Below are 13,612 nucleotides of genomic sequence, written 5' to 3' on the forward strand. Positions count from 1 at the left end.
ATCTATGCACCTAACTCAGGAGCACCCAAATACGTGAAGGAGAGACTGTTAGATCTAAAAGGAACTATAAGTTTAAAAAAAAAATGAAAGTGACACAGAAAAGGTGAAGGACAGCTCATGTTCCTAGATTGGAAGAATATAATCAAAATGGCAATTCTACTCAAATTAATCTACATATTTAACCCAATCCAATCAAAGTACTAGAGACATTCTTCACAGATCTAGAAAATTCAATTGTACAATTTTTGAAGTCATAAAAGACCTCGTATTGCCAAAGCAATCCTGTGCAAGAAGAGTAGAATGGATGACATCTCACTCCCTGACCCCAAAATATATTATAAAGCTGTGATAATCAAAATAACATGGTATTGGCATAGAAATAGACAGGTGGACAAATAGAACAGAATAGAGACCCCAGAAATAAACTCACAAACGTATAGCCGACTGTTTTTTGACAAAGAGTACCAGTCAATCCAGTTGGAAAGGGAAAACCTCTTTAGCAAATTGTGCTGGAATAACTGGATATCCACCTGCAGAAATATTAGTTTAAACTCCTACTTCTCACCATTGACAAAGATCAACTAAAGGTGGAACAAATATCTAAACCTAACTACTGTTCAAAAACACTGGGGAAAATCTGGGAGACACTGGGGCAGGCAAACACTTGTTAAGTAAGAGCCCTAAAGCACAGTCAGTAATCCCAAAAATAGACAAGCGTGATTACATCAGATTAAGAAGTTTCTGCATGGCCTACTACACAGTAATTAGCGTGAATTGACAGGCCTCAGAATGGGAAAATATTTTTGTAAACTATGTTTAAGATAAGGAACTGATGGGGACCAGCAGTTAGCATAATGGCAATGTCGCTGAACTCCCACGTAGTCAACCACGGTTCGCATCCCGACCCGGTGGCTTAAAACTCACACCGGGTGCGTGTGCATGCATGCCCAGGATCCCGAGAGGAGAATGGAGGAGAGGAGATTGAGGCATGACCATCCTCCCTGGGGGGTGATTTCTCGCTTTCTGTCTCTATGTCTCTCTCTGTCTGTCTGGCGAGTGCTCGTGCCCTATAGCGAAAATCTCTCCAAAAAAAAAAAAAAATAAGATAAGGAACTGATAACCAAAATACACAGGGAACTCACGAGGTTTACGTGAATAAAGATGATCAGCCTAATCAAAATATGGGAGAATGAGCTGAAAACACAACTAAGGAAGACATACAAATAGCCAAAAGGTATACGAAAAAATGGTCAACATCTGTGTGTTTCCGGGGTCAAAACGAATACCATACCGCTCAGTGTGTTCTTTGCTGCTTCAGTTCCTGCCCCATTGTCGAAGATCACAAAACGGACAGGCTGTCAGGAAGTAAATTTGACCAGCAAGTCTTCGTGCACCTTGAATGGTCAGAAGAGTAAATAGAGTTCTCTGGGTTTGATGTCCATGGGATGCTACTGACAAAGAGCATCCAGACCTCCTCCTCCAGGGAGCCGCCTCAGTCCTTGCGGGTGCTGGTGCCCATGCAGGCGTTGTGATCGCCCCCTGTGTCTTCAGGTTGCTCATTATGCAGAGGAGAGGAATGGCGAGGAGATGCGAATGTGGAGGGTGAGGGGCCCCTGACCCAGGCGGGATGGTGAGAAGAGAAGCATCTAGCGGTGAGTTCCAGGGGTGCGGGGCGGGGTGATGGTGGGGACTTGCTGGTCGGTGAGAGGGGCAGCCACCTTGGTGGGCTGGGGTCACGGCAAGTTTGGTGGGTGCATCAGGAAGGGAGGGCGTGCAGCGGGGAAGGCACTGGGAACCTGAGCCATGGGGAGCTGCCCCTGCCTCCATCTTTTCACTGTGATGGGCAAATGAGCCTGGGGCAGTGGCAGCAGCGAACAAAATGTGAGAAGTATTTTTGTACCCTGTATATCAAAGTATTTATGCATCATAAAGGATTTTTTGTGCGTGTACCATTAATTATTAAAGAGGCCTTGTTTACCCTGTAAGATAAGTTTAATGCTTAGTTTGAGGCAAGAAGGAAAGGGTTTCAGTTCTTAAACAGGGAGTTTTTTATTAATTTTTAAAAATGTATTTTAATTTCTTTTATACATTCAATTACATAAGTCACTTAGCTTGTAAAGTGAATGTTCCAACATGAATGAATTTCTCACCAGTCTTTTGGGGATACTGTACATGTTATCATCAACAGATAACAATCCATTTCTTTGTCCCATTAACGTCTCGCCTCTCTTTTTCTCCTTAATGTATTTCCTCAGACTCCCATCCTCTTCCCACACTGTATCTGGTATAGGTAACCATTTTCTATGTTTCTATATCCTCTAGTCATTCAGTTTTGGCCATAGAGTGCAGACAATTGGTACATATTAAGTGGAGACATACAATGTCTCTCCTTCATAGCCTGGTTTGCTTCACTCAGCAGTAAATCTTCCATATTAATCCATTTCCTGTCGAAATCCAGGGTTTTGTTCTTTATTATGGCCAAGTAGTATTCCATAGAGTATATGTGACACACTTTTTTAATCCATTCCTCTGTTCATGGACATTTGGATTGGTTCCATGTCTTAGCAATTGTGAGTAATGCAGTAGACCCTGAGGCTAGAGTTTGCCAAAGTCAATGCTAAGATGACTAGGAGCAAGCTCATGACAACCCTGAACCCCATCAATTGTGCGCTTTGCTCTTGGGGCATACTTCATCTCCTGGGACCCCTGTGAACTCAGAGGGGCTGCTCTAATCCTTACGTCCCCAGAGGCCTGTGCCCCTTACCCTCTGTACAGCACAGAGCTAATCCCTGTCATCTCACATGCCATGTTCATCTACCTAGCAACCACTGCCACTGCCACTGCCACCCCACATGCTTGGGGTGCTACCCTCTTCACACTGCACCCCAACACCCCTTGTTTCATTGAGGACCTGTGGCTGATTCTGCCTTGATGACTCAGGGCTCCCACCCTCAGGGTACCCCTTCCCAGGCCCAGCCCCTGCCTAAGGGATACCTAGTGTTTGCTTTTTCATTGTGGATTGGGGCCCTTTAATCCCTGCTCCTCAGGTGGTCCACCCATTGTGAGAAAATCCTGTCTCTGCCTGAGTTGCTTACCTCTATATAGTGTCCAATCCTACCCCACCTCTGCACTGCCCCTCATCTTTCCTAACCTTAAAACCAACCAAAACGTGAGTTTTCAATGTTTGCTTTAGAAAGCTAGGACTGTACATGCTTTCAGTTAGAAAGTCTTTATTTATTTTTAGAAATTGAATAAGAATTGTATATATATATTGGAGACATTTTTGAGATTATTTGATGTTGAGTAAAATATATAATTATTTCTATGGTAAATTTGTATCTTTTTTTTCTTTATTTTTTGGAGAGATTTTTGCTATATGGCGCATGCGCTCACCAGACAGACAGAGAGAGATAGAGAGACAGAAAGAGAGAAATCACCCCCCAGGGGGGATGATCACATTGCAATTCCTTCTCCTCCATTCTCCTCTCGGGATCTTGGGCACATACACACACGTGCCCGGCGTGAGTTTTAAGTCACTGGGTCCAGGATGCGAACCGCGGTCGACTACGTGGGAATCCAGCGACATAGCCATTACGCTAACTGCTGGTTCCCGTAAATTTGTATCTTTAATTTGAAAGTAAGATGGCAAGAAATGCCAGATTGTCCTTAAAATTAGGTTCATTTGTCTTTAAAAGAAAATGAAAGGTAATCATTTTGCTGAATTATATATTTATTTTGGAGTATAATATTTGTGCTGTTGATGATCAGTAATGTAAAATATGGTAACTAGAATTGTCTATGCACAATAGTATACCTGATTTTTATAGTAGTGTAGTGTCAATTATATAATTAGATAATTATGAATAACAAGTGTATTATCTTAAATTTTGAGATTCAAACTCTATTTTGGAATATAAGATTTGTAGTATCATCAATTTGTTGAGCATGGATGTATTTTGAATACAGTTTTCAGTGATAAAAAAACAACAGCAGTTATTTGAATGCATGAACGGAGTGATGATCACTATAATGGACAGAAGCTTCCTTATTACAGAAGTATATACTATTTATACATATTTTTCATCTTTAGTTTCTCAGAAGAGCTAAAGTCATTTGAATTGTTCCATTTTAGCATACCACTACAACACCCTTACCTATTTTCTCTCTTGACTTAACCAGTGTTAAGCATGACTGTCACAACTATTATGTTTTCCAGTAAGCTATAAGTATGATATTATTTTATATTTATCTTATATTTGTAATCTGAATTTTACCACCTACATATAGTTCACTTAATTCCTCAAGAGTGAAATGTGGCATTACATTAAAATTCTTTTTGTAGAAATTTGCCATATTTTAGCACAGAAAGTTCCATTAGTAATGTGAATTTTGGTATGTTTCAGAGAGGTTAGTAAATAGACTATTCCATAAATGTATACTGTTTCTGTTGAAGTTTTTAACTTCTTGAGAATTATTGATTTTTTGACTGGGACTCATTTCTTGACTGGAACTTTAGACTCATTTAGTCTAAAGTCAGCCTAGTGATACTGAAAGTAAGTTGATTTACACTTGTTACTTTGCTTCTCAGTACTCTTTATTATATGACTTTTTCTGAGTTATATGTTAACAGCAACATTGGTTTCTTGAAGTAGGAAATTAACATCAAATAGTAAATGGATATATTGGCTTTGAAGTTTTTCCTCACAGAATCAATGAAGTCACTTGGTGAGGGGTGCTGGGCTTTTTTTCTTCCTCATTTACATCTTCCACTTTTTTCCTGCTATATTTTCTTTTATTTTAATTTCTTTTATATATTCAATCACTATACATCACTTAGCCTATAAGGTTAATTTTCCAACATGCATAAATTTTACACAAGTCCAGCTGGAGATACTGTACATGTTTCCATCAACTGGTAATAATCCATTTCTGTGTTCCATAATGTCTTGCCTTTATATTTTTCTCCTTAATGTCTTTCCACTTTTAGCACTATTTTATAGAGATAGCCTAGAAGGGAGACACTGATATTTCAGATCTCTGAGTCCTCACAGGTTATAGCAGAGTGATTAGGAGCAAAATTTCCAAATCAGATTACCTCAGCGCGAAGGACAACACTGTTTCCTAGCCCTATGATTTCAGATAAGATATTTCTTTTACTCTTATTTTCTACTGTGGAAATTGGGCTAGCAGTAGCACCTTCTTCATAGGACTATTACAAGGAGTCAATGGCATGATGCATTTAAGCTTTCAACATTGTGCCTAGAAGATAATGAAACTCAATACCTTGTAGCTATTATTACTATCATTTTTGTGATAACTGTTTTTGAAGGTAAAAAAATGTATAAGTAACCAGTTCTTAAGTTTTCTCATAATTTTGATTAAGAACTTTTTATAAGTAATGGCTGACTTTTCTACTGAGCTTTTCTGTTAGTGAATACAATTCTTAGGAGTTAATAACCAAACCAAAATTACACCTCATGGATATGCACATGTGGGAGGAGGCTGGAATTCTTAAACCTAAAACTTGTGTTTGTGTCATGCAAAATAAAAGAGCTAATTAAGAGAACTACTTCATAGTTAAAGTATTAAATCACTCAAAAACTACATAATAAAATGGCAAATAATCCATATTCTGAAAAAAAAAGTACTGAAGTTACCAGGAAAACTAAAGAGAGACCTACAAAATAAAAGAGAGCAAAAAAAAAAAAAAATGGCTAATTTGCAGGGACAAGTCTGAAAACGTAGAAAATAACATTGAATGTTAATAGATTAAATTCTCCAATCAAGAGGCACAGACTGGCTGAGTGGTTAACAAACAGAAACCTTCTCTATCTTTTGCCTACAATTAGCACACCTCATGTATAATGATATACATACACTAAAAGGGAAGGACTAGAAAAAGGTATTCGATGCAAATGAAAATGAAGAAAAGGGCTGGAGTTGTGATACTAATTTCAGACAAAATAATCTTTAAGACAAAAACTGTAAGAAGGGACAAAGAAGAGCAGGATATAGTAGCAAAATGGCTAAATCATAAAGAAGATATAACACTTATATATATCTATATAGCTTTCTTTGTTAATTTCCTACTCCTCCATGCCCCCCAGACTGACCTCTGCTTGCTTGCCAGCAGTGCCCTTGTTCTACCTACAGCCCTGTGGCCAGCAAGGGACTCTGAGGCAGAGCCACCACCATTGGCTCCAGCCACAGATCCAGCTAGCTTCCCCCATGCCTTAGCCCTCTCCTTCAGAAAGGTAGGCATTTTTTTTTTTAATCTTTTTCATTTCGTTACTTTCCTATTCCTCCATGCCCCACAGACTGGCTTCCCCTGGTTCACCAGCAGCACCCCAGTTTTTTCTTTATTCTCTTTCATACTTTCTTCCCTGTTATATTGTCTTCTCCTCCTCATCCTCCACCCTTCTGCAGGGAATAGACAGGTCTAGAATCACAGTTCTGAAATACCCTAGTATTGTAAAGTTCCCTGAGATCCCTACTTTTACTGAACACCTGTGAAAAAGGAGATACTGCTCTTCAGACACCTGAATAGAATACTCCTCCGAAGACCACATTGCTAAACACAGCAGAGGAGAGAATTTGGCACACATCAATCCACAGCAAAAGGGAAACACAGCTCCTAGTCGAAGAAACATTCTCCCAAAAGGTATTTAAAAGCGAATACATCTCCCAATGGCTAGAAGTAGAAGTAGTTTATATTCAGGTCAGAATAAACCAGGAAATATGTCTCCAAAAAAAGAACACAAAAACTACACTCCATCTCTTGAAAAAAAAAAAAAGAAAGAAAAAGAAAGAAAAGAAAAGAAAACAGAAGAAGTTACCTAAATGTGAGACAAAGAATTAAAAACATTCATGGTGGCAAAATCCTATGAGATGTAACAGAAAAGAGACAACAAACTAGGGGAGATTAGGAAGTTGTTGCACGATATAAAACAAGAAATGGACACTCAAAGAAAGAATCAGGTGAAACTATTAGAGATGAAGTCTATAATACAGGAAATCAAAAACTCTCTTGAAAGTATTAAAAGTCAATTAAAACATGCTAAATATTGAATTTCTGATGTAGAAGATAAAATCTCTGACCTAGAAAAAAAACACCAAAAAGAGAAAATAACAACAACAACAAAACAAACAAACAAAAAAAAACAAAAAAAAAAACCAAGGGGATAATATACGAGAAATACTAGATTCCATTAGACACCCAAACATCTGAATAACTGGTATTCCAGAAGGTGAAGAAATCAATAAGGGCATAGAAAATCTATTCCATGAAATCCTAGCAGAAAATTTCCCAAATCTAGACAGGCACTCAAACATCCAGACCCAAGAAATACAAAGGACCCCAAATAGACTCAACCCCAGAAGATCTTCCCTAAGGCACATCTTAGCCAGACTGGTAAAGAAAACAAATAAAGACAAGACACTAAATCTGGCAAGAGAGAAATAACAAGTGACTTACAAAGGTCATCCCATCAAGGTAACTCTGGACCTCTCAATGGAAACAATGCAAGCAAGGAAAGAATGGGAAGACGTATTGAAAGTGTTAAGAGAGAAACAGTTTCAACCAAGATTATTATATCCTGCAAGATTATCCTTCATGTGGGGAAAAAAAGATTAAAATCTTTTCAGACAAACAAAACCTGAAAGAACTTGCCAACACTAGACCAACTCTTCAAGAAACCCTAAAAAAAGTACTCTTTTAGGAAAACTAAAGAATGAACAAACAGAAATAAAGAAAAAAAGGCAACCAAGACAATGACCAACTTAAACTTTAGGACAAATTTGGTAATATCAATAATAACATTGAATGTTAATGGATTAAATTCTCCAATCAAGAAACACAGACTGGCTGAATGTATAAAAAATACAGAAACCCTCTATCTGTTGCTTACAGGAAACCCACCTCATGGATAAAGACATACATAGACTAAAAGTGAAAGGTTGGAAAAAGATTTTCCATGCAAATGGGAATCAAAAAGAGCTGGAGTTGTGATACTAATTTCTGACAAAATAGGCTTTAAAACAGAAAGTCTTTGAAGAGACAAAGAAGGGCATTATATTGTAGTAAAAGGATTAATCGATCAAGAAGATATAACGCTTATACATATCTATGCACCCAACACAGGGGAACCAAAATACATGAAGGAAAGACTGAGATCTAAAAGAGATAGACTGCAACACACTAATTGTTGGAGACTTCAACACTCCACTATCCCCTCTGGACAGAACATCTAGATAAACAATAGGTTAAAGAGATAAAGGATCTAAATAATACCATAAATCAAATGGACATAACAGACATATATAGAATTTTTCACCCAAAATTCATGAGATACACTTTTCTCACCCCCACATGGAACCTTTTCAAAGACTGAGCACATGATAGGGCACAAGGCAAGCCTCTGCAGATTCAAGGACATAGAAACTGTACCCAGCATCTTCTCCAGCCATGATGGAATTAAACATAATCTAAATTTCAAGAGAAATCCTCAAAAATACTCAAATACATGGAAATTAAATAACCTACTCTTGAATGACTTCACAACTACTGAAGAAATAAAGATTGAAATCACAAGATTCACGGAAGTTAATGACAATGAGGAAACAAGTTTCAATTATCTTTGGGACACTGCTAAAGCAGTCAAACAGATAAAAGACAAATGGATTACCTAACATCGTGCCTCAAAAAACTGAAAAAGCAACAACAAAAATTAAAATAAAAACTCCAGGAGGAAGGAAATACTAAACATATGAGCAGAAATAAATGAAATAGAAAATAAACAAACTATACAGCAAATAAATGAAAGTAAAAGCTGGGTCTTTGAAAAATTAAACAAAATATCGATACACCACTAGTGAGAATTATTAAGAAGAAGAGAGACTAGAGTCAGATGAATCAAATCTGCAATCATAGAGGCAATATAACAACAGACATAGTAGAAATGCAAAACAGCATTAGAGGACATTATGAACAACTATATGCCAAGACACAAGACCATCTGAATGAGATCGACAAATTCCTGGACACATATATTCTACCAAGATTGAACAAGGAGGATATAGAAAGTCTGAATAGGCTCATAACAAGCAAGAAGATTGAAACAGTAATAAATAACTTCCCAACAATAAAAGCCCTGGATCTGATGGCTTCACCTCCGAATTCTACAAAACTTTCAAGGAAGAGTTAACCTCCATTCTACTCAAGTTATTTCTAAAGGTCCAAAAGGGTGAACCTCTCCCTAATTGATTCTATGAACCTACCATCACCCTTATCCTTAAAACACATAAGGACAGGACAAGGAAAGAAAACTATAGGCCTTTATCTCTAATAAATATAGATGCAAAGATTCTCACCAAGATACTAGCAAATCATATCCAACAATTTTTTTAAAAGATTATACGCCATGATCACGTAAGCTTCATTTCAGGAATGCAAGGTTTGTTCAACATATACAAAACCATAAATGTAATACACCATATTAACAGGAAGAAACATAAAAACCATATGATCATATCAACTCATGCAGAAAAAGCATTTGATAAGATACAACATCCCTTCATGATCAAGACTCTCAGCAATATTGGCATAGAAGGGTCATTTCTCAACATAATAAAAGCTATCTATGAAAAACCCATAGCAAACATCATCTTGAATGCAGAAAAGCTAAATGCTTTTTACTGAAAATGGGTACAAGACTAGGATGCCCACTTTCTCCATCCCTTTTCAATATAGTATTTGAAGTCCTTGCCAAGGCACTCAGAAAAGAGAAAAAATAAAAGGCATGCAAATAGGAAATGAAGAGGTGAAATTCTCTATATTTCTAGATGACATGATTGAATACATAGAAGACCCAATGGTATCCATGAAAAAATTCCTGGAAGTAACACATGAATACAATAAAGTTGCAGGATACAAAATCAATATCCAGAAATCTATAGCATTTCTATATACGAACAATTGGCAGACTGAGATAGAACTGAAAAAAATAATTCCATTTACCATAGTCACAAAAAAGTGTACGATATCTAGTAATAAATCTAACTAAAGGAGTTAAAGACCTCCAAAAGGAAAACTACGAGAAGCTAAAAACAGAAATTGAAAATCACGCCAAAAAAAGTGGAAGGACATTCCATGTTCCTAGATTGGAAAAATTAATATAATCAAAAGGGCAATTCTACCCAAAGTAATCTACATATTTAATGCAATTCCAATGAAAGTACCAGACACATTCTTCACAGAACTAGAAAAGATGATCATAAAATTTGCTGGAATCATAAAAGACCTAGTATTGCCAAAGCAATCCTGCACAAGAAGAGTGGAATGGGTGACATCTCACTCCGAGAACCAAAACTATACTATAAAGCTGTGGTAAACATAACATCATGGTACTGGCACAGAAACAGACACGTGGACCAATGGAACAGAATAGAGTCCCCAGAAATAAACTCCCAGGCCTACAGTGAAGTGATTTTTGACAAAGGGTAGCAGTCAATACAGTGGGAAAAGGAAAACCTCTTCATCAAATGATGATGGAAAAACTGGATTTCCACCTACAGAAAGATGAATCTGAACCCCTACCTCTCACCTTTCTCAAAAATCAACTCAAGATGGATCAAAGATCTAAACCTAAGGCCTCAAACTATAAAACTGCTCCTGAAAAACACTGGGGAAACTCTGGGAGACATTGGGGTAGGCAAAGACTTCTTAAATAAAACCCCCAAGGCACAGTTGATAATCCCCAAAATAGACAAATAGGAGTACACCAGACTAAGAAGTTTCTGGATGGTAAAAGATCCAGTAATTAGTGTGAATCGACAGCCCTCAGAATGGGAAAATATTTTTGTAAACTATGCATCAGAAAAAGGACTGAGAACCAGAATACACAAGGAACTCAAGCACCTATTCCAAAAAAAAGATGATCAACCATATTAAAAGATAGGAGAATAAGTTGAAAAAACTACTGTCTAAGGATGACATATGAATAGTCGAAAGAAATATGAAAAATTATTAACATCACTCATTATAAGGGAAATGCAGATCAAAACAACAATGAGATACCACCCAATTCCAGACAGAATGACTAAGATTAAAACTAAGATTAAAAAAAAAAAAAATGATAAGTGCTGGCAGGGGTGTGCTGAAAAGGGAACTCTCTTACACTGCTGTTGGGAATGTAAATTGGTCCAGCCACTCTGGAGAACAATTTGGAGATTCCTCAAATATCTACAAATAGAACTCCATATGATCCAGCAATCCCACTCCTTGGTATATATCCAAAGGCCAGAAAAATTCTTAGTCAGAAAAGTGCTTGAACATCGATGTTTATTGCAGCATTATTCGCAATTGCTAAGACATGGAACCAACCCAAATACCCAGGAACAGATGAATGGATTGAAAAACTATAGTACATATATTCTATGAAATACTAATCAGCCATAAAAAAACCCTGACTTTGACAAAAAGTGGATTAATATGGAAGTTTTACTGCTGAGTGAAGCAAGCCAGGCTATGAAGGAAATACATTGTATGTCACCAATTAATATATACCAAGTGTCCGCACTCTATGACTGAAACTGATTGACTAAAGGATATAGAAATACAGTAAATGGTTGTGAATACCAGATATAGTGTGGGTGAAAGAGTAGAGTCTGAGGAATGACATTTAAATTAAGAATAGGCAAAGCATTAATGGGACAAAGAAATATGATATTAACTGTTGAAGACAATTGTATAGTATTATCAACTAGACTAAGAAGAAATGTACACATGTTGGAATATTCACTTCGTAAGCTAAATAACATGATGGATTGTATATAAGAATATGAAATAAAAAATAAATATAAATCCCCCCCCGATGGGTGATTTCTCTATTTCTGTCTCTCTGTCTCTCTCTGTCTTTCTGGTGAGCGCATGTGCCCTATAGCAAAAACTTGTCCAAAAAAAAAGAAAAAGAAAGAAAGAAAGAAAGAAAGAAAGAGAAATAAATAAAAAATAAAAATAAATAAATAAATATCTATATACCCAACACAGGACCACCCGAGTACATGAAAGGAAGACTGCTAGATCTACCAAGAGAGAGAGACTGCAGCACACTCATTGTTGGGGATCTCAATACCCTATTATCTCCTTTGGACAGGTCAACTAGACAAAACCTGAGCAAAGAGATACAGGATCTAAACAATATCATCAATCAAAAGGACTTGACAGACATCTATAGAACTTTCTATCTGACAACCACAAAATAAACACTTTTCTCACCACCCCTCACATGGAACGTTTTCAAAGATTGATCACAAACAGGGCACAAAACAAACCTTCACAGTTCAAAGGCATAGAAACTATACCCAGCAAGCTCTCCAGCTATCATGGAAGTAGACTTGATATTAATTTTAGAAAGAACCCTCAAAAATAAACAAACATATGGAAACTAAACAACCTACTAATGAATGATTTTACAACCACTGAAGAAATTAAGAATGAAAAAAAAAGATTCATTTCAGCTAATGACAATGAGCAAACGAGTTTCCATAACTCATGGGACATGGCAAAAGGAGTCATAAGAGGGAAGTTCATTGCAATTAGTGTGCATTAAAAATAAAAAAGATGGAAAGGTGACAAATAGCAACCTAACAGAACACCTGAGGGAAGTAGTAAGAAAAAAATCCCCCCCCATAATAAAAGACAAAACAAAAACCTAATGAAAATCCATCAGAAATAAATGAAATAGAGAATAAGCGAACGCTACAGAAAATAAGTGAAAGAAAACGCTGGTTATTTGAAAATATAAACAGAATTGACACACCATTAGCAAGACTAAGAAAAGAGAAAGGAGCCAGATAAATCAGATTCACAATGAAATAGGCAATATTACAACAGACATAACAGAAATACAAAACATCATTAGAGAATATTAAGAGGACTACGTGCCAACTAACTTGAAAACCTGAATGAGATGGACAAATTCCAGGACTCGTATAATCTAACAAGATTGAATCAAGAAGACATAGTAAGACTGAATAGAACCAATCAATGAGATTGAATCTGTAAAAAATAACCTCCCAGAAAAGAAAATCCCATATTTTTATGGCTTTACTTCTCTAGTTTACAAACTTTTCAGGACTACGTGCCAACTAACTTGAAAACCTGAATGAGATGGACAAATTCCAGGACTCGTATAATCTAACAAGATTGAATCAAGAAGACATAGTAAGACTGAATAGAACCAATCAATGAGATTGAATCTGTAAAAAATAACCTCCCAGAAAAGAAAATCCCATATTTTTATGGCTTTACTTCTCTAGTTTACAAACTTTTCTTTTGTTTTGTTAGAGATTTTTGCTATAGGGCACGAGAGGGAGAGAGAGAGAGAGAGAGAGAGAGAGAGAGAGAGATGTTTTCTTTCATTCTCCTCTCAGGATTTTGGGCACACACACACACACACACACACACACAGATAGTTTCTCTGGAGGATGGAGTTTCAGGTTTAGAGAGTCCACTACCTACGAAAAAGGAATTCTCTCTTCCACCTAAAGAAAGAGGATCTTGAGACCAGCAGTTAGCATAATGGCTATGTTGCTGAACTCCCATGTAGTCGAC

At 36.9% G+C, this 13,612-nt stretch overlaps 1 pseudogene; it reads left to right on the forward strand.

Moving 5' to 3' along the window:
- The first annotated feature begins 1,847 nt into the window (after positions 1-1,847).
- Positions 1,848-13,612, forward strand: part of LOC102476487 (dnaJ homolog subfamily B member 6-like) — a 15,165-nt pseudogene continuing 3,400 nt past the window's right edge.

This window comes from Tupaia chinensis, unplaced genomic scaffold, assembly GCF_000334495.1.
Source record: "Tupaia chinensis unplaced genomic scaffold, TupChi_1.0 Scaffold000357_1, whole genome shotgun sequence".
NCBI classification, from domain to species: Eukaryota; Metazoa; Chordata; class Mammalia; order Scandentia; family Tupaiidae; genus Tupaia; species Tupaia belangeri.